This window comes from Oncorhynchus mykiss, chromosome 29 (assembly GCF_057628025.1).
Source record: "Oncorhynchus mykiss isolate SJ-2025 chromosome 29, ASM5762802v1, whole genome shotgun sequence".
NCBI classification, from domain to species: domain Eukaryota; kingdom Metazoa; phylum Chordata; class Actinopteri; order Salmoniformes; family Salmonidae; genus Oncorhynchus; species Oncorhynchus mykiss.
In genome coordinates this window covers 15,695,573-15,718,774 of record NC_143050.1, presented here as the reverse complement: position 1 = coordinate 15,718,774, position 23,202 = coordinate 15,695,573, and the positions used below count along the sequence as shown (strand labels likewise).

Genomic DNA, 23,202 nt, shown 5'->3' with positions numbered 1-23,202 from the left:
GCCTATAGAGATACAGTGCCTTGCGAAAGTATTCGCCCCCCTTGAACTTTGCGACCTTTTGCCACATTTCAGGCTTCAAACATAAAGATATAAAACTGTATTTTTTTGTGAAGAATCAACAACAAGTGGGACACAATCATGAAGTGGAACGACATTTATTGGATATTTCAAACTTTTTTAACAAATCAAAAACTGAAAAATTGGGCGTGCAAAATTATTCAGCCCCCTTAAGTTAATACTTTGTAGCGCCACCTTTTGCTGCGATTACAGCTGTAAGTCGCTTGGGGTATGTCTCTATCAGTTTTGCACATCGAGAGACTGAAATGTTTTCCCATTCCTCCTTGCAAAACAGCTCGAGATCAGTGAGGTTGGATGGAGAGCATTTGTGAACAGCAGTTTTCAGTTCTTTCCACAGATTCTCGATTGGATTCAGGTCTGGACTTTGACTTGGCCATTCTAACACCTGGATATGTTTATTATTGAACCATTCCATTGTAGATTTTGCTTTATGTTTTGGATCATTGTCTTGTTGGAAGACAAATCTCCATCCCAGTCTCAGGTCTTTTGCAGACTCCATCAGGTTTTCTTCCAGAATGGTCCTGTATTTGGCTCCATCCATCTTCCCATCAATTTTAACCATCTTCCCTGTCCCTGCTGAAGAAAAGCAGGCCCAAACCATGATGCTGCCACCACCATGTTTGACAGTGGGGATGGTGTGAGCTGTGTTGCTTTTACGCCAAACATAACGTTTTGCATTGTTGCCAAAAAGTTCAATTTTGGTTTCATCTGACCAGAGCACCTTCTTCCACATGTTTGGTGTGTCTCCCAGGTGGCTTGTGGCAAACTTTAAACAACACTTTTTTTGGATATCTTTAAGAAATGGCTTTCTTCTTGCCACTCTTCCATAAAGGCCAGATTTGTGCAATATACGACTGATTGTTGTCCTATGGACAGAGTCTCCCACCTCAGCTGTAGATCTCTGCAGTTCATCCAGAGTGATCATGGGCCTCTTGGCTGCATCTCTGATCAGTCTTCTCCTTGTATGAGCTGAAAGTTTAGAGGGACGGCCAGGTCTTGGTAGATTTGCAGTGGTCTGATACTCCTTCCATTTCAATATTATCGCTTGCACAGTGCTCCTTGGGATGTTTAAAGCTTGGGAAATCTTTTTGTATCCAAATCCGGCTTTAAACTTCTTCACAACAGTATCTCGGACCTGCCTGGTGTGTTCCTTGTTCTTCATGATGCTCTCTGCGCTTTTAACGGACCTCTGAGACTATCACAGTGCAGGTGCATTTAGACTTGATTACACACAGGTGGATTGTATTTATCATCATTAGTCATTTAGGTCAACATTGGATCATTCAGAGATCCTCACTGAACTTCTGGAGAGAGTTTGCTGCACTGAAAGTAAAGGGGCTGAATAATTTTGCACGCCCAATTTTTCAGTTTTTGATTTGTTAAAAAAGTTTGAAATATCCAATAAATGTCGTTCCACTTCATGATTGTGTCCCACTTGTTGTTGATTCTTCACAAAAAAATACAGTTTTATATCTTTATGTTTGAAGCCTGAAATGTGGCAAAAGGTCGCAAAGTTCTAGGGGGCCGAATACTTTCGCAAGGCACTGTATATTTTATTTGAAGTTATATTCTGATATTGTGATACTTGTTCTACTGTTACATTGGTGTCTTGAAAATTATATGAAATGTGGGTCTTGTGAGCCCCACTGCTGAGTATTTGTGCATATGGCGGGTGTTGTTTAAATGTCACTGCACACTGACGTCTAGAAAATTAGGCTATTAGAAAATTGGACTTGTGTAAGGCCTGCAGCTATACTGCAGTGACGTCTAAAATGCTTTGAATTAATAGCACCTTGCAGAGTGCTCTCCGTTTTACCCCCACAGACAGCAGGCTGCCACATTGTTTGACTCTTTTTTTCTCAATCTGTTCCGGTACTTCAGCGCCCCCGGATATATCACATAACCCTCTAGAGACCAGTTTGCACCATGAGTAGGGGTAGATCAAACCAGTCCTACGGATTAGATAGCACAATCCCCCAGTCCCATGGATCCCAGCACAGCGGCCTACAGGCTCCACCATCATCCGCTACCTCGCCACCTTACCACCTGGTCCGACCCAGGGGCTGTAGTAAAGGTCAAAAAGTCAAGCATACATACAGTATACTGGACAGACCCACAACTTCAATGGTATTCTAGAACCCAGTCGGCCCCTGACCTCCGTTGGGCACTACCACCTCAGCCCTACCAGTCTCCAGGTCAGCCCTACCAGTCTCCGGCTCAGGCCTACCCCAGCTCAGCTCTATCAGCTTCCAGCCATACCAGGCTCCAGCCCCCTGCTCAGTCCTAGCAGCACATGGCCCAGCTATACCAGGCTCCAGCCCCCTGCTCAGTCTTAGCAGCACATGGCCCAGCTATACCAGGCTCCAGCCCCCTGCTCAGTCCTAGCAGCACTTGGCCCAGCTATACCAGGCTCCAGCCCACGCCCCAGTTCAGCCCCATCAGCCTCTGACCCAGCCAGGCCAGGCCCTAGCCCAGGCCCCAGCTCAGCTACCAGCCCAACCTTACCTGACCCCAGCTCAGCTCCCAGCCCAACCTTATTTAGCACCAAGCCCAGTGGCTCCAGCTTAGCAACCAACTCAGCATTACAAGTCCTAAGTCCAACAACCAGCTCAGCATTACCAGGCTCCCTATGCCTACCCTGAGCAGCCAGCCAGCTACAACCATCCTCAGTCAAGATGGGATGGATACCAGACACCTAGTCATGAACCCAACGTGCCACCCCTCCAGAGTGTTCCCCCTGTACTTCCACTGGTCATTGGACCAAACCCCCAGAGAGTTCCATCTACAATGACCAGTGTGTTATACCCCCTGAACACTCCCTGTACAGTGGCCTCCGCCGCCGCCCCCTACAGCTCATACGCCCGGACCCCCAAATCCAGACGGCCATCTTGGCCTCCCAAAGCCCACCGGCCATCTCGGCCCCCCAGAAGGCCATCCCGGCCCCCTCGAACCCAGACGGCCAGACATTTCTCATCATTTGAAGCCTACAAAAGACCAACAAAACTGTTTCAATAACAGGTCAAAAGGGTACCCTTTGTCGTGGAGAATCGTCTCAGAAATATAACACTCTTAAAAGAACTTATGAATTTAATATACACTTTAATACAAATTAGCAAAACTGAGCCTTTCCATGGAAAGACCCCATCACAAACATAACAGGGCCGAGCCCCTCCATGGAAAGAGAACATCCTCTCATATTACAGAGTCCTGCCTTTATAGGATTCTGTCTTTGCACAACATATAGAGTCCCCTCCCTCTATATGAAAATAGCTTCCCTTGACCTTTTATTATTTTTGGTTAGGATATAATGATGTTAGAACTCTTTCCGCTGTCATCCATTGCATGCTTATGTTTCACGTGTTAGTCATCAGTTTTATTCATTGTCCCCAACGCTCCAGGCGACCAGTTTTGATAGCCTTTAGCCGCACCCTCATATCCGCGGGTGATGTGGAGGTAAACCCAGGCCCTGCATGTCCCCAGACACCCTCATTTGTTGACTTCTGTGATTGAAAAAGCCTTGGTTTCATGCATGTCAACATCAGAAGCCTCCTCCCTAAGTTTGTTTTACTCACTGCTTTAGCACACTCTGCTAACCCTGATGTCCTTGCCGTGTCTGAATCCTGGCTCGGGAAGGCCACCAAAAATTCTGAGATTTCCATACCCAACTATAACATTTTCCGTCAAGATAGAACTGTCAAAGGGGGAGGAGTTGCAGTCTACCGCAGAGAGAGCCTGCAAAGTAATGTCATACTTTCCAGGTCCATACCCATACAGTTCGAACTACTAATTTTAAAAATTACTCTCTCCAGAAATAAGTCTCTCACTGTTGCCGCCTGCTACCTACCCCCCTCAGCTCCCAGCTGTGCCCTGGACACCATTTGTGAGTTGATCGCACCCCATCTAGCTTCAGAGTTTGTTCTGTTAGGTGACCTAAACTGGGTTATGCTTAACACCCCGGCAGTCCTACAATCTAAGTTAGATGCCCTCAATCTCACACAAATCATCAAGGAACCCACCAGGTACAACCCTAAATCTGTAAACAAGGGCACCCTCATAGACGTCATCCTGACCAACTGGCCCTCCAAATACACCTCCGCTGTCTTCAATCAGGATCTCAGCGATCACTGCCTCATTGCCTGTATCCGCTACGGATCCGCAGTCAAACGACCACCCCTCATCACTGTCAAACGCTCCCTAAAACACTTCTGCGAGCAGGCCTTTCTAATCGACCTGACCTCATCCCGTCAGTTGAGGATGCCTGGTCATTCTTTAAAAGTAACTTCCTCTCCATTTTAGATAAGCATGCTCTGTTCAAAAAATGCAGAACTAAGAATAGATACAGCCCTTGGTTCACTCCAGACCTGACTGCCCTCGACCAGCACAAAAACATCCTGTGGCGGACTGCAATAGCATTGAATAGTCCCCGCGATATGCAACTGTTCAGGGAAGTCAGGAACCAATACACGCAGTCAGTCAGGAAAGCAAAGGCCAGCTTCTTCAGGCAGAAATTTGCATCCTGTAGCTCTAACTCCAAAAAGTTCTGGGACACTTGAAAGTCCATGGAGAACAAGAGAACCTCCTCCCAGCTGCCCACTGCACTGAGGCTAGGTGACACGGTCACCACCGATAAATCCATGATTATCGATAACTTCAACAAGCATTTCTCAACGGCTGGCCATGCCTTCCTCCTGGCTACTCCAACCTCGGCCAACAGCTCTGCGCCCCCCCCGCAGCAACTCGCCCAAGCCTCTGCAGGTTCTCCTTTACCCAAATCCAGATAGCAGATGTTCTGAAAGAGCTGCAAAACCTGGACCCGTACAAATCAGCTGGGCTTGACAATCTGGACCCTCTATTTCTGAAACTATCCGCCGCCATTGTCGCAATCCCAATTACCAGCCTGTTCAACCTCTCTTTCATATCGTCTGAGATCCCCAAGGATTGGAAAGCTGCCGCTGTCATCCCCCTCTTCAAAGGGGGTGATACCCTGGACCCAAACTTTGAAAGCCAAGTCACCAAACAGGTCACTGACCATCTCGAATCCCACCGTACTTTTTCCGCTGTGCAATCTGGTTTCCGAGCCAGTCACGGGTGCACCTCAGCCACGCTCAAGGTACTAAACGACATCATAACCGCCATCGATTAAAGACAGTACTGTGCAGCCGTCTTCATCGACCTGGCCAAGGCTTTCGACTCTGTAAATCACCATATTCTTATCGGCAGTCTCAGTAGCCTCGGTTTTCCTAATGACTGCCTTGCCTGGTTCACAAACTACTTTGCAGACAGAGTTCAGTGTGTCAAATCGGATGGCATGCTGTCCGGTCCTCTGGCAGTCTCTATGGGGGTGCCACAGGGTTCAATTCTCCGGCCGACTCTTTTCTCTGTAAATATCAATGATGTTGCTCTTGCTGCGGGCAATTCACTGATCCACCTCTACGCAGACGACACCATTCTGTATACTTCCGGCCCGTCCTTGGACACTGTGCTATCTAACCTCCAAACGAGCTTCAATGCCATACAACACTCCTTCCGTGGCCTCCAACTGCTCTTAAATACTAGTAAAACCAAATGCATGCTTTTCAACCGTTCGCTGCCTGCACCCGCACGCCCGACTAGCATCACCACCCTGGATGGTTCCGACCTAGAATATGTGGACATCTATAAGTACCTAGGTGTCTGGCTAGACTGTAAACTCTCCTTCCAGACTCATATCAAACATCTCCAATCTAAAATCAAATCTAGAGTCGGCTTTCTATTCCGCAACAAAGCCTCCTTCACTCACGCCGCCAAACTTACGCTAGTAAAACTGACTATAATACCGATCCTCGACTTCGGCGATGTCATCTACAAAATAGCTTCCAATACTCTACTCAGCAAACTGGATGCAGTTTATCACAGTGCCATCCGTTTTGTTACTAAAGCACCTTATACCACCCACCACTGCGACCTGTATGCCCTAGTCGGCTGGCCCTCGCTACATATTCGTCGCCAGACCCACTGGCTCCAGGTCATCTACAAGTCCATGCTAGGTAAAGCTCCGCCTTATCTCAGTTCACTGGTCACGATGGCAACACCCACCCGTAACACGCGCTCCAGCAGGTGTATCCCACTGATCATACCTAAAGCCAACACCTCATTTGGCCGCCTTTCGTTCCAGTTCTCTGCTGCCTGTGACTGGAACAAATTGCAAGAATCGCTGAAGTTGGAGACTTTTATCTCCCTCACCAACTTCAAACATCTGCTATCCGAGCAGCTAACCGATCGCTGCAGCTGTACATAGTCTATCGGTAAATAGCCCACCCAATTTTACCTACCTCATCCCCAAACTGTTTATATTTATTTACTTTTCTGCTCTTTTGCACACCAATATATAACCTGTACATGACCATCTGATCATTTATCACTCCAGTGTTAATCTGCAAAATTGTAATTATTCGCCTACCTCCTCATGCCTTTTGCACACAATGTATATAGACTCTTTAAAAAAAAATTATACTGTGTTATTGACTTGTTCATTGTTTACTCCATGTGTAACTCTGTGTTGTCTGTTCACACTGCTATGCTTTATCTTGGCCAGGTCGCAGTTGCAAATGATAACTTGTTCTCAACTAGCCTACCTGGTTAAATAAAGGTGAAATAAAATAAAATAAAAAAGTTATCTTGCTTCCATCTTTCTTTCTGTATCCTACTGACCATAGTATGTCCAGCTGTCATAAATGTTTGTATGGTCTTGGTTAATGTACTCTTTCAAAAATAGAGTATAGCCTGGGTGTCATGAGGCCTGGGTGTCATCTTCTCTTAATGTGCATGTCCTTGCAACCAGACCAATTTAATGCTCAGCTCTCTCCTTAATGGTTCGCTCCAACACCTCCCCTTATGTTCTTGCAGACATTTATTTATTTTGGATTTAACCCATCTGGTACCAGATAAGTTGACTAAGAATACATTCTCATTTACAACAACGACCTGGGAAAAGGTTACAGGGGAGAGGATTGTACTCAGACTTTAAGCTATTTTTCACACGAGAAACCCTTATTGTGTCAAAGTATGTTTGGTCCCCAGAAGTATAGTTAAACATGTCCACACACACGAGAGAGTCTTGTTCTGTTCTCACACTTTCACTTTCCACTTCTTAGAAATCACTGCTGGATTTGACTGAGTTATTATAACAGTGAGTTCAAAGTTCAAAATGCCACAGGGGATTGGGGGGGACAGCCCCAAGAGAGTCTGTTGCTCCCACACTTTCACTTTCTACTTCTTAAAATAACTGCTGGGTTTTACAGAGTTATTGGAAGAGTTAACATATTTGTCTAAGACGCAGACTACAAGCGTGTTGATAGAATAGGGCTAGAGGATGGAGACATGTTGGTTAGGTGGGTTTGGAGGAGTGGGATGGGATGTTGGGTGCCCACTTCTTTTTTGTTTATTTTTCCCGTTTATACTGTACGTTTATACTGTATGTTAGCTAAACCGTTTAGTACCCAGCCTATCCATTTCCTGTCCCCTCCTCTGATAAAACCATGAACACTAATTGGTTGGTTCGACTTCATGGGCTAATAATAACAGAGAAGTTTAACTATAAATGTTTGCGCAGCAACAGCAGGACATCACATCCACTTCAATATTCCAATCCTGAGAACAGCTGCAGACTGAGCAGAAAGGTAATTATCAAACGAACCTACTCTGAACAAACTTTTAGTGTCACCACACTTACACTATGTGGAGAAGTATTTGTGAGGTTGGGGTTGTAAAAAAAAGAAAAGGATGACTGTGTACACTGAGTATACAGGAAGGAACACCTTCCTAATATTGAGTTGTATCTAGGGCTGTGGCGGTCATTACATTTTGTCAGACGGTTATTGTCATGCAAAAGGCTGCCGGTCTCACTGTAATTTACCTTTAACGTAAACACATTTAGCATTATTTATTTTAGTCAGGTCTAAATAAACATTATGATGTGAAGAAAATGTATTTTAGAAGAACAGAATGAGTTGGCCTACTGTATGTTATCTTTTATCAATGTTTATTATGAGTATTTCTGTAAATTGATGTGGCTCTCTGCAAAATCACCGGATGTTTTGGAAGCAAAACATTACTGAACGTAAAGCACCAATATAAACTGAGATTTTTGGATGTAAATATGCACTTTATCGTTGAAAAACTACAAACCTTCCTGGTTGGATTTTTTCTCAGGATTTTGCCTGCTATATGAGTTCTGTTATACTCATAGACATCATTCAAACAGTTTTTTAAAAGTCAGAGTGTTTTATATCCAAATTTACTAATTATATGCATATTCTAGCGTTTACGGCTGAGTAGCAGGCAGCTTAATCTGGGCACGTTTTTCATCCAAGCTACCCAATACTGCCCCCTACCCCAACCATGTTGATCTCATAGACTGGCCATTCTTTTATCCATAATGTCATTCTATTACTTTTGTTGCTGTTACATATCCATCTCTCTCTCTCTCTCTCTCTCAATCTCTCTCTCTCTCTCTCTCTCTCTCTCTCTCTCTATCTCTCTCCTGTGCCCACATCTGTCTTGTGTTTTTTCTAGTCATCACTGCCATTGAAGAGATGAAAAGGAGCGAGGAAACAAGTATACCTGTAAAGGCATCCATTGAGACGATGTATGACCACGAGGTAGACAGGGAAGGAGAGTGGCACGGGGAGGCAGGAGTGTATAAGGGTGAATTGGACATCGGTGGCGTGAGGTCGGTGACCAAGTTGGCCAACATGGGTGTTGGTGGTATGGCATCGAAGGAAAAGGGAGTTAGTGGGCACCTTGACTACGAATTGGGAAAGACTCATTTAGACCTCGGTGGCGAGTTGAAGGTGGAGGGCAGGTTGCCCAGCGCCGGTGTTGCTGCTGGGATAACTAATGAAGGAGTTAAAGCCATGGCCACAGCTGAGCTCCTAGGTGCCTCTGTGTCCCACGGGAAGGCGACAGCCACAGTGCGTCTGGCAGCTGATACAGGCTTTGGAGTAGGCAAGGATGGGATCGAGGCACAATTTCTGGGTACAGGATTCTCTATTGGGAAGAAAACATCCATTTCTCTGTTTGGTTCCAAGTTTGAATGGGACTTCAGCAAGTGACACACCCCCACTCAGAGCCCAGAGGTCCACTTCTGTGGAGATGTATTAATTCCACCTGTTTAGTTCTCTTATAGCCTACAGATAAGGCTTCAGGGCCACAGATGTGCTTGGCTTTTTTTAAACTTAATGAAAACATCTGATGTATTGTTCTTAATCAATGGACTGTATTTACAATATATTCTTATCAACTGTATTGGTGACTGTTATTTTTATGCACACACACGCACACACACGCACAAAGGTATAAGTCACAGAAGCCTTGTCTCCTTCACAGCACAATTATCAGCCTCCAGTGGTCAACCTGAGCTACCACATTAGAGGACACTTGGCTTGCCTACAGAAACGTGTGTATGAGAGATGAGTGGACAATTAATAAATAACATTAATACAATATAGTAATATGAGATATTTATCTTAATAAATCCACATAAACAGATTCAGTTACTATTAAAATAAATACTTAATACATTCACTTTTAAATGGTTACTGCTAGTATATGACTAAAATAAATACTTGTGTTACATTAACTATATAACTAACCACATAAATCTAGTCTGTATATATGATGAAAAGTATATAGATACAAACTCTGCATGTTTACTCATGATTACAAAGTATATATTAGTGATTCAAAAACTTTTTCCCTCATGCCCCCATTTCATCACAAGCACTGTCCATGACACAAACTTTTCACACCACTCTTGTTGGCATTTTAAAGCTTATTTCCTGCAATTCTACACATTTTGCCATTTATTAGATGTGTTCATGGTTAACTGAGTGACTCAAACATTACAACAAAATCAATGGGCTACAAAAGCTAGCTAATTAAATATGGGCTAGTTGATCAGTTATAAATATCTCACTAAGGTTAACAATGACTCACATGACAAGAGGGAAACAACTGATTCACTACCCAATTTCGAAATTGCACCTTGTGCTACTAGTACAATGTTCAAGAGTAAATTGAAAACCTGGCTGCAGGTCAAACTCATAAAAAAACAAACCCTCGTCCACTTACCCTTTCCTTATGCCCTTGGGGGAATCCCTAAAACCATCACCAATCCCCATCCTCATCAGCCTAGTTAAATAAAGGTTTAATAAAAATAAACATTTAAAAATGTAAATTTTGGAAGGCGGTCCAAATGATTAGACAAGCAATGGACGTTTGCAACGTAAGCCCCTCAGCCCTTGTTTTTAGTCGAGTTTGCAAGTGTACAATTACGTTCACTCAGGGGCCTGAACCTCCCCATAATTCAATTTGCAATGATTGTACATCCGCTAAGAAAGTCCTCCAAAACTTAAAAACGACATCAAGCAACATCAAGCCCTGAAGCTAGCTTCCAGGAAATTGGAACGGAAAAGACGCACCACCAAACTGGAAGTTTTCCAATTGGCTGGGTAAGACAGTACTGCACAATATCAAATGCTGCACGATCATCCTACTTTTCAACCTAATTGAGGAGAATAAAAACTATCCAAAATGTATTTTTCATACTGTCGCAAAGCTAACTAAAATGCAGCATTCCCCAAGAGAGGATGGACTTCACTTCAGCAGTGATGAACTCATGAACGTGTTTGATGAAAAGATCATGGTCATTAGAAATCAAATTACAGACTCCTCTTTGAATCTGTGTATTTCTCCAAAACTCAGTTGTCCTGAGTCTGCACAGAACTGCCAGGACCTAAGATCAATGGAGACACAAGTTTTTATAATCCTGTATCTCTCGATGCATTCACGAAAATAGTCATGACCTCTAAATGTTCCAGCTGCCTACTGGACCCTATTCCAACTAAATTACTGAAAGAGCTACTTCCTGTGCTCTGCACTCCTATGTTGAACATAATAAATGTCTCCTTATCCTCCAGATCTGTGCCAGACTCACTAAAAGTGGCAGTGATAAAGCCTGTCCTGAAAAAGTCAAACCTTGACACAGAATTTTCTTTGACTATTTATTATCCTATATCGAAACTCCCATTCCACTAAAACAAATGTACAAAAAGCTTTTGCTCAGCAACTCACTGCCTTCCTGAAGACAAATCATTTATTTAGAAATGCTCCAGCCTGGTTTTAGACCCTATCATAGTACTGAGACTACACAAAAGAGCAGGTTTTTTTCTCCATCTTTTGCAATCTTACAATTGCAAAAACTTTTTGTCAAAAAATTACGCTTAAAAGCGAATCCATGCTTTTGTCACCTCAAGATTAGACTACTGCAAACTAGACGACAGGGGCGACAGGTATCCTAGCGGTTAGTAACCGAAAGGTTGCAAGTTCGAATCCCTGAGTCTGCCTGGTGGAATAATTTGCTGTTCAGCTCTTGAGCAAGGGGGTTACCCCCACAACAATTTCTCCCCGGGTGCTGATGACATCAATTAAGGTACGCCGCTGCACCTCTCTGATTCAGAGGGGATGGGTTAAATACGGAAGATAAATTTAGGTTGAATGTATCCAGTCGTGAAACTGATTAAATTTTCCCTAAACCCATATATATATATATACATACACACACACACACACACACACACACACACACACACACACACACACACACACACACACACACACACACACACACACACACACACACACACACACACACACACACACACACACACACACACACACACACACACACACACACACACACAGCTGATTTGGGAGGTCAGGGATCAACCTCTGATACGGTCCAGTCCATCATGAGAGAGATCCAGAGCACTGGGCCTCTAACAGAGCATCTAACGCATACGTCACTTTATCCTGGTGCCTGAACGCCGTTTGGGTCTTATAGCACGTGGTCAAAACGCAATCTTTTTAATGCTACGTGTGTAAAGTAAACAGGTGCAGGCGCTAAATCAACGCATGTACGCTTTAAATTAACATCTTCACTCGCTAAATTAATGCCTACACGCGTCAAATAAGTGGGTTCAAATGTGCTTGCAGGCGATCCAACATGTGCTAAAAAAACAGCTGCAAGCGGTCCTGCACACGTCAAATTAACGCCTACCGCTGCTAAATATATAGTGTGGGGGAAAAGTATTTGATCCCCTGCTGATTTTGTACGTTTGCCCACTGACAAAGAAATGATCAGTCTATAATTTTAATGGTAGATTTATTTGAACAGTGAGAGACAGAATAACAACAAAAAAATCCATAAAAACGCATGTCAAAAATGTTATAAATTGATTTGCATTTTAATGAAGGAAATAAGTATTTGACCCCCTCTCAATCAGAAAGATTTCTGGCTCCCAGGTGTCTTTTATACAGGTAACGAGCTAAGATTAGGAGCCCACTCTTAAAGGGAGTGCTCCTAATCTCAGTTTGTTACCTGTATAAAATACACCTGTCCACAGAAGCAATCAATCAATCAGATTCCAAACTCTCCACCATGGCCAAAACCAAAGAGCTCTCCAAGGATGTCAGGGACAAGATTGTAGGCTGGAATGGGCTACAAGACCATCGCCAAGCAGCTTGGTGAGAAGGTGACAACAGTTGGTGCGATTATTCGCAAATGGAAGAAACACAAAAGAACTGTCAATCTCCCTCGGCCTGGGGCTCCATGCAAGATCTCACCTCGTGGAGTTGCAATGATCATGAGAACGGTGAGGAATCAGCCCAGAACTACACGGGAGGATCTTGTCAATGATCTCAAGGCAGCTGCGACCATAGTCACCAAGAAAACAATTGGTAACATACTACGCCGTGAAGGACTGAAATCCTGCAGCGCCCGCAAGGTCCCCCTGCTCAAGAAAGCTCAGATACATGCCCATCTGAAGTTTGCCAATGAAAATATGAATGATTCAGAGGACAACTGGGTGAAAGTGTTGTGGTCAGATGAGACCAAATGCAATGCGGTGTCTGTGTGTCTGTATATTGTCTACAAAAGTGGATCCTCGTAATTGTATTTAACTTCCTTTTTAGACCACATAGGCCTAAGAAAATACCTCAAATGGTAGGCTAAGCACATCTCTCTCTGAATCTATCTGTATTTCTGAATCTGTGTCCATTTTGAAATTGCTGAACGAATAGGCCTACCTCATCGCAGCTTGTTTGCTTCCACTTGCTTCTTCTTAGAGCTAAGTGTTAATGATATAAGAACATTGTGAATTTACTGAACAAAAATGTAATGTTTGTGTATAGTTCAAAATTCAAAACTCATGTTGCCGTTCGTATTTATTGAAGGATATTGAGGTTCTTATCGACTTACACAAATCCACAAGGAATCAGTAGAAACCACATTTGTTTAAACAAGTCAGCCATAACAGCTATGGCTTTAAAAAGTCAGTAAATGAGGCTGAATGAACTGTAAGCTGTCAGATGAGTTACCGCTATTAGCCAGGTGTAACGGTGGTAAGGATTCACTCCATGGTGCTGAAAGGAAAGCTGCGCTGTCAGGACAGCTGTATTTAGTTTGTGAGCAACGGTTGTCACCGTTATAGTGCAATTAATGTATAGTTTAGTGATGTGTTGTGTAGTGGCTTTGCTGGCATGCATCAAACAAAATGTTGCGTTTGTCCCAAGATTTACATCCCAAAATTGCAACTGAGTGATTCATGTGTGCTGCGGTCTATAACAGAATATTGATTAAAGTTCCTTCTCCCAATGCTGCATTGTAGTGTGCTGAACGTCACACGAGTTCCCAAGCCAAACACGTCAAAGATCTGGCCAACGTTTTAACACAAGACGTGAAAAAGAAGTACTCCATCTTCCTGCTAAAGCATTTCTCATCATTTGAAGCCGACGAAAGACCAACAAGCCTTTTTCAATAAAAGCTCAAAAGCAGTGCTTAATTTGAGCCGGATCCTGCCTCTCAGATTCCACTGTTTTTGTTCTATATCCTGAACCATGATTTATTGATTATTTCACTATTCGCACTGTAACATTCTAATAAAAGCAATCAGCATTAAATCAAGTTGCCTCCTCGTTATTTCTCCCGCCCCCCAGAAAGACCATGTAAAAGCCTTGTGATCCTTCTATGTAATCATCCTATCCTGCTACACTGATTCCAGACCTTCTCTCTTATTTGTACATTGAGGTTATGGGGATGGCCAGTAGGGTAAGTGACTGATCTTGACACAGGTCTTGGTAGTGCTGGTCAGTTAGTGAAGAGGTCCCGACGTAATCACGGCACGTAGTCTAGTCGTCTCCCTACTGATTTTGAATTGTGGTAAAACCAAATAAAAGTTTATAAGAAAAGAGAATCAAGTTTGACATTTTTCAAGTCCAAAAATCCAGAGAAAAATGGTGAATCGAACCCAGAACGAGCCAGAGAACTTTCAGCGTCAGGGGAGAGGAGTGAGAGGCAAACTGTTCCTGAAGGCGATGCTAATCCCACCAGTTCAGCATCAGCACCTCCACTAGCTAGTAGGCCTCCTAGCTAGTCAGACTCAGCGGGTGAGGGAGACTGGAGCTGGGAGGGAGGTAGGCAGTGCGTTCACCGACAAAGTGTTTGGAGCAGGTGCAAGTTGTAGTTCAAGAACAAGCAAACGTATAACCCCTGGCTTGTCATGCAGAATTCAAAGTTGGGCTGTACAACATGCAAAAAGGTTGGGAGCTTTGGTCTAGAGATGACTGGAGGGATTAAACTAGTGATAAAATAATTTATAAGGTTAAAGATAATGATTAAATAGTTCTACCCGGAAACTTAACCATTGGGGAGTATAGGTTGTGTAGCATATATAAGGAATAATACAAATATTAAACATAAGTCCAACTAGGTTGGACTGGGGAAAGAATGTGTGTGCCTAAAGAAAACACGAAGAACAATTAAACTGTGTTAGAACCGACCCGGCTAGAATTTACGATATGATAGGACAGGGAGTACCCCTCCAGGTTTCCTTAATCTAGGGGGAATGGAACTGTTGGCTGGGTAGTGATAAACCGTGGTGAGAATTCTGGAGAAGAAGATAGCTCTCCTAATGTTAGTGTGCATGTGTGTGCGTAAGTAAGAAGCATGGTGTAAAATGAATGTCTTTGTATATCAACTGAGAGCTCTCGTGAATAAACATTGAGTTGACTTTTGTAAGCTGGAAATTCTGTTTCATTTAAACCAGATCTTTACAAACTCTATGTTGCAGATCGATTAGATTCATTGAAATGTATGAACATTGATAACAAAATTCCCTTAACTAGCAAAAGAGTGGGTGGAATGTACAGTGAATTAACATTCTATGCATCAGATGTAAAAGACAAAAACAACAAAGAGCCCTCAGAAAAAAGGTTTTGATCATGCCTGAACCAAGGCGCATTTGGTGGCAGCAAGCCTTGTAGACAAGGCTAAAGAGGACAACCTACAAACAAAAATGTAAATACACACTACAGCCAGTCTTCAGAACAGCCTTAGAAGGAGGCTAAACATCACAGCCACATGCCCGCACATGGCCTTGAGCAAGTTGACTCTTAGGAGGTAAATGGACTTGACATGGGGAGAGTCATTGTGGGAGGTTTTGAAAACTAAGGTAGGACATTTTTCCCCTTTACCTTTCCAGCAAAGAACATGAATATGACATGTGCTTCATATTATCACATAGGCAGGAGGCCTATATATTCTCATATGTGTGTTCTGCTGTAGCCTATAGAGATACAGTGCCTTGCGAAAGTATTCGCCCCCCTTGAACTTTGCGACCTTTTGCCACATTTCAGGCTTCAAACATAAAGATATAAAACTGTATTTTTTTGTGAAGAATCAACAACAAGTGGGACACAATCATGAAGTGGAACGACATTTATTGGATATTTCAAACTTTTTTAACAAATCAAAAACTGAAAAATTGGGCGTGCAAAATTATTCAGCCCCCTTAAGTTAATACTTTGTAGCGCCACCTTTTGCTGCGATTACAGCTGTAAGTCGCTTGGGGTATGTCTCTATCAGTTTTGCACATCGAGAGACTGAAATGTTTTCCCATTCCTCCTTGCAAAACAGCTCGAGATCAGTGAGGTTGGATGGAGAGCATTTGTGAACAGCAGTTTTCAGTTCTTTCCACAGATTCTCGATTGGATTCAGGTCTGGACTTTGACTTGGCCATTCTAACACCTGGATATGTTTATTATTGAACCATTCCATTGTAGATTTTGCTTTATGTTTTGGATCATTGTCTTGTTGGAAGACAAATCTCCATCCCAGTCTCAGGTCTTTTGCAGACTCCATCAGGTTTTCTTCCAGAATGGTCCTGTATTTGGCTCCATGCATCTTCCCATCAATTTTAACCATCTTCCCTGTCCCTGCTGAAGAAAAGCAGGCCCAAACCATGATGCTGCCACCACCATGTTTGACAGTGGGGATGGTGTGAGCTGTGTTGCTTTTACGCCAAACATAACGTTTTGCATTGTTGCCAAAAAGTTCAATTTTGGTTTCATCTGACCAGAGCACCTTCTTCCACATGTTTGGTGTGTCTCCCAGGTGGCTTGTGGCAAACTTTAAACGACACTTTTTTTGGATATCTTTAAGAAATGGCTTTCTTCTTGCCACTCTTCCATAAAGGCCAGATTTGTGCAATATACGACTGATTGTTGTCCTATGGACAGAGTCTCCCACCTCAGCTGTAGATCTCTGCAGTTCATCCAGAGTGATCATGGGCCTCTTGGCTGCATCTCTGATCAGTCTTCTCCTTGTATGAGCTGAAAGTTTAGAGGGACGGCCAGGTCTTGGTAGATTTGCAGTGGTCTGATACTCCTTCCATTTCAATATTATCGCTTGCACAGTGCTCCTTGGGATGTTTAAAGCTTGGGAAATCTTTTTGTATCCAAATCCGGCTTTAAACTTCTTCACAACAGTATCTCGGACCTGCCTGGTGTGTTCCTTGTTCTTCATGATGCTCTCTGCGCTTTTAACGGACCTCTGAGACTATCACAGTGCAGGTGCATTTATACGGAGACTTGATTACACACAGGTGGATTGTATTTATCATCATTAGTCATTTAGGTCAACATTGGATCATTCAGAGATCCTCACTGAACTTCTGGAGAGAGTTTGCTGCACTGAAAGTAAAGGGGCTGAATAATTTTGCACGCCCAATTTTTCAGTTTTTGATTTGTTAAAAAAGTTTGAAATATCCAATAAATGTCGTTCCACTTCATGATTGTGTCCCACTTGTTGTTGATTCTTCACAAAAAAATACAGTTTTATATCTTTATGTTTGAAGCCTGAAATGTGGCAAAAGGTCGCAAAGTTCTAGGGGGCCGAATACTTTCGCAAGGCACTGTATATTTTATTTGAAGTTATATTCTGATATTGTGATACTTGTTCTACTGTTACATTGGTGTCTTGAAAATTATATGAAATGTGGGTCTTGTGAGCCCCACTGCTGAGTATTTGTGCATATGGCGGGTGTTGTTTAAATGTCACTGCACACTGACGCCTAGAAAATTAGGCTATTAGAAAATTGGACTTGTGTAAGGCCTGCAGCTATACTGCAGTGACGTCTAAAATGCTTTGAATTAATAGCACCTTGCAGAGTGCTCTCCGTTTTACCCCCACAGACAGCAGGCTGCCACATTGTTTGACTCTTTTTTTCTCAATCTGTTCCGGTACTTCAGCGCCCCCGGATATATCACATAACCCTCTAGAGACCAGTTTGCACCATGAGTAGGGGTAGATCAAACCAGTCCTACGGATTAGATAGCACAATCCCCCAGTCCCATGGATCCCAGCACAGCGGCCTACAGGCTCCACCATCATCCGCTACCTCGCCACCTTACCACCTGGTCCGACCCAGGGGCTGTAGTAAAGGTCAAAAAGTCAAGCATACATACAGTATACTGGACAGACCCACAACTTCAATGGTATTCTAGAACCCAGTCGGCCCCTGACCTCCGTTGGGCACTACCACCTCAGCCCTACCAGTCTCCAGGTCAGCCCTACCAGTCTCCGGCTCAGGCCTACCCCAGCTCAGCTCTATCAGCTTCCAGCCATACCAGGCTCCAGCCCCCTGCTCAGTCCTAGCAGCACATGGCCCAGCTATACCAGGCTCCAGCCCCCTGCTCAGTCTTAGCAGCACATGGCCCAGCTATACCAGGCTCCAGCCCCCTGCTCAGTCCTAGCAGCACTTGGCCCAGCTATACCAGGCTCCAGCCCAGGCCCCAGTTCAGCCCCATCAGCCTCTGACCCAGCCAGGCCAGGCCCTAGCCCAGGCCCCAGCTCAGCTACCAGCCCAACCTTACCTGACCCCAGCTCAGCTCCCAGCCCAACCTTATTTAGCACCAAGCCCAGTGGCTCCAGCTTAGCAACCAACTCAGCATTACAAGTCCTAAGTCCAACAACCAGCTCAGCATTACCAGGCTCCCTATGCCTACCCTGAGCAGCCAGCCAGCTACAACCATCCTCAGTCAAGATGGGATGGATACCAGACACCTAGTCATGAACCCAACGTGCCACCCCTCCAGAGTGTTCCCCCTGTACTTCCACTGGTCATTGGACCAAACCCCCAGAGAGTTCCATCTACAATGACCAGTGTGTTATACCCCCTGAACACTCCCTGTACAGTGGCCTCCGCCGCCGCCCCCTACAGCTCATACGCCCGGACCCCCAAATTCAGACGGCCATCTTGGCCTCCCAAAGCCCACCGGCCATCTCGGCCCCCCAGAAGGCCATCCCGGCCCCCTCGAACCCAGACGGCCAGACATTTCTCATCATTTGAAGCCTACAAAAGACCAACAAAACTGTTTCAATAACAGGTCAAAAGGGTACCCTTTGTCGTGGAGAATCGTCTCAGAAATATAACACTCTTAAAAGAACTTGTGAATTTAATATACACTTTAATACAAATTAGCAAAACTGAGCCTTTCCATGGAAAGACCCCATCACAAACATAACAGGGCCGAGCCCCTCCATGGAAAGAGAACATCCTCTCATATTACAGAGTCCTGCCTTTATAGGAATCTGTCTTTGCACAACATATAGAGTCCCCTCCCTCTATATGAAAATAGCTTCCCTTGACCTTTTATTATTTTTGGTTAGGATATAATGATGTTAGAACTCTTTCCGCTGTCATCCATTGCATGCTTATGTTTCACGTGTTAGTCATCAGTTTTATTCATTGTCCCCAACGCTCCAGGCGACCAGTTTTGATAGCCTTTAGCCGCACCCTCATATCCGCGGGTGATGTGGAGGTAAACCCAGGCCCTGCATGTCCCCAGACACCCTCATTTGTTGACTTCTGTGATTGAAAAAGCCTTGGTTTCATGCATGTCAACATCAGAAGCCTCCTCCCTAAGTTTGTTTTACTCACTGCTTTAGCACACTCTGCTAACCCTGATGTCCTTGCCGTGTCTGAATCCTGGCTCGGGAAGGCCACCAAAAATTCTGAGATTTCCATACCCAACTATAACATTTTCCGTCAAGATAGAACTGTCAAAGGGGGAAGAGTTGCAGTCTACCGCAGAGAGAGCCTGCAAAGTAATGTCATACTTTCCAGGTCCATACCCATACAGTTCGAACTACTAATTTTAAAAATTACTCTCTCCAGAAATAAGTCTCTCACTGTTGCCGCCTGCTACCTACCCCCCTCAGCTCCCAGCTGTGCCCTGGACACCATTTGTGAGTTGATCGCACCCCATCTAGCTTCAGAGTTTGTTCTGTTAGGTGACCTAAACTGGGTTATGCTTAACACCCCGGCAGTCCTACAATCTAAGTTAGATGCCCTCAATCTCACACAAATCATCAAGGAACCCACCAGGTACAACCCTAAATCTGTAAACAAGGGCACCCTCATAGACGTCATCCTGACCAACTGGCCCTCCAAATACACCTCCGCTGTCTTCAATCAGGATCTCAGCGATCACTGCCTCATTGCCTGTATCCGCTACGGATCCGCAGTCAAACGACCACCCCTCATCACTGTCAAACGCTCCCTAAAACACTTCTGCGAGCAGGCCTTTCTAATCGACCTGACCTCATCCCGTCAGTTGAGGATGCCTGGTCATTCTTTAAAAGTAACTTCCTCTCCATTTTAGATAAGCATGCTCTGTTCAAAAAATGCAGAACTAAGAATAGATACAGCCCTTGGTTCACTCCAGACCTGACTGCCCTCGACCAGCACAAAAACATCCTGTGGCGGACTGCAATAGCATTGAATAGTCCCCGCGATATGCAACTGTTCAGGGAAGTCAGGAACCAATACACGCAGTCAGTCAGGAAAGCAAAGGCCAGCTTCTTCAGGCAGAAATTTGCATCCTGTAGCTCTAACTCCCAAAAGTTCTGGGACACTTGAAAGTCCATGGAGAACAAGAGAACCTCCTCCCAGCTGCCCACTGCACTGAGGCTAGGTGACACGGTCACCACCGATAAATCCATGATTATCGATAACTTCAACAAGCATTTCTCAACGGCTGGCCATGCCTTCCTCCTGGCTACTCCAACCTCGGCCAACAGCTCTGCGCCCCCCCCGCAGCAACTCGCCCAAGCCTCTGCAGGTTCTCCTTTACCCAAATCCAGATAGCAGATGTTCTGAAAGAGCTGCAAAACCTGGACCCGTACAAATCAGCTGGGCTTGACAATCTGGACCCTCTATTTCTGAAACTATCCGCCGCCATTGTCGCAATCCCAATTACCAGCCTGTTCAACCTCTCTTTCATATCGTCTGAGATCCCCAAGGATTGGAAAGCTGCCGCTGTCATCCCCCTCTTCAAAGGGGGTGATACCCTGGACCCAAACTTCGAAAGCCAAGTCACCAAACAGGTCACTGACCATCTCGAATCCCACCGTACTTTTTCCGCTGTGCAATCTGGTTTCCGAGCCAGTCACGGGTGCACCTCAGCCACGCTCAAGGTACTAAACGACATCATAACCGCCATCGATTAAAGACAGTACTGTGCAGCCGTCTTCATCGACCTGGCCAAGGCTTTCGACTCTGTAAATCACCATATTCTTATCGGCAGTCTCAGTAGCCTCGGTTTTCCTAATGACTGCCTTGCCTGGTTCACAAACTACTTTGCAGACAGAGTTCAGTGTGTCAAATCGGATGGCATGCTGTCCGGTCCTCTGGCAGTCTCTATGGGGGTGCCACAGGGTTCAATTCTCCGGCCGACTCTTTTCTCTGTAAATATCAATGATGTTGCTCTTGCTGCGGGCAATTCACTGATCCACCTCTACGCAGACGACACCATTCTGTATACTTCCGGCCCGTCCTTGGACACTGTGCTATCTAACCTCCAAACGAGCTTCAATGCCATACAACACTCCTTCCGTGGCCTCCAACTGCTCTTAAATACTAGTAAAACCAAATGCATGCTTTTCAACCGTTCGCTGCCTGCACCCGCACGCCCGACTAGCATCACCACCCTGGATGGTTCCGACCTAGAATATGTGGACATCTATAAGTACCTAGGTGTCTGGCTAGACTGTAAACTCTCCTTCCAGACTCATATCAAACATCTCCAATCTAAAATCAAATCTAGAGTCGGCTTTCTATTCCGCAACAAAGCCTCCTTCACTCACGCCGCCAAACTTACGCTAGTAAAACTGACTATAATACCGATCCTCGACTTCGGCGATGTCATCTACAAAATAGCTTCCAATACTCTACTCAGCAAACTGGATGCAGTTTATCACAGTGCCATCCGTTTTGTTACTAAAGCACCTTATACCACCCACCACTGCGACCTGTATGCCCTAGTCGGCTGGCCCTCGCTACATATTCGTCGCCAGACCCACTGGCTCCAGGTCATCTACAAGTCCATGCTAGGTAAAGCTCCGCCTTATCTCAGTTCACTGGTCACGATGGCAACACCCACCCGTAACACGCGCTCCAGCAGGTGTATCCCACTGATCATACCTAAAGCCAACACCTCATTTGGCCGCCTTTCGTTCCAGTTCTCTGCTGCCTGTGACTGGAACAAATTGCAAGAATCGCTGAAGTTGGAGACTTTTATCTCCCTCACCAACTTCAAACATCTGCTATCCGAGCAGCTAACCGATCGCTGCAGCTGTACATAGTCTATCGGTAAATAGCCCACCCAATTTTACCTACCTCATCCCCAAACTGTTTATATTTATTTACTTTTCTGCTCTTTTGCACACCAATATATAACCTGTACATGACCATCTGATCATTTATCACTCCAGTGTTAATCTGCAAAATTGTAATTATTCGCCTACCTCCTCATGCCTTTTGCACACAATGTATATAGACTCTTTAAAAAAAAATTATACTGTGTTATTGACTTGTTCATTGTTTACTCCATGTGTAACTCTGTGTTGTCTGTTCACACTGCTATGCTTTATCTTGGCCAGGTCGCAGTTGCAAATGATAACTTGTTCTCAACTAGCCTACCTGGTTAAATAAAGGTGAAATAAAATAAAATAAAAAAGTTATCTTGCTTCCATCTTTCTTTCTGTATCCTACTGACCATAGTATGTCCAGCTGTCATAAATGTTTGTATGGTCTTGGTTAATGTACTCTTTCAAAAATAGAGTATAGCCTGGGTGTCATGAGGCCTGGGTGTCATCTTCTCTTAATGTGCATGTCCTTGCAACCAGACCAATTTAATGCTCAGCTCTCTCCTTAATGGTTCGCTCCAACACCTCCCCTTATGTTCTTGCAGACATTTATTTATTTTGGATTTAACCCATCTGGTACCAGATAAGTTGACTAAGAATACATTCTCATTTACAACAACGACCTGGGAAAAGGTTACAGGGGAGAGGATTGTACTCAGACTTTAAGCTATTTTTCACACGAGAAACCCTTATTGTGTCAAAGTATGTTTGGTCCCCAGAAGTATAGTTAAACATGTCCACACACACGAGAGAGTCTTGTTCTGCTCTCACACTTTCACTTTCCACTTCTTAGAAATCACTGCTGGATTTGACTGAGTTATTATAACAGTGAGTTCAAAGTTCAAAATGCCACAGGGGATTGGGGGGGACAGCCCCAAGAGAGTCTGTTGCTCCCACACTTTCACTTTCTACTTCTTAAAATAACTGCTGGGTTTTACAGAGTTATTGGAAGAGTTAACATATTTGTCTAAGACGCAGACTACAAGCGTGTTGATAGAATAGGGCTAGAGGATGGAGACATGTTGGTTAGGTGGGTTTGG

At 44.4% G+C, this 23,202-nt stretch overlaps 1 long non-coding RNA gene across 1 annotated transcript; it reads left to right on the top strand.

The window, feature by feature from the left end:
* Positions 1-7,340: 7,340 nt before the first annotated feature.
* LOC149970366 (uncharacterized) lies at positions 7,341-9,363 on the top strand. Its single transcript, XR_016493228.1, has 2 exons — positions 7,341-7,736; positions 8,632-9,363. It is a non-coding gene; the product is annotated as an uncharacterized LOC149970366 (long non-coding RNA).
* The last annotated feature ends 13,839 nt before the right edge of the window (positions 9,364-23,202 follow it).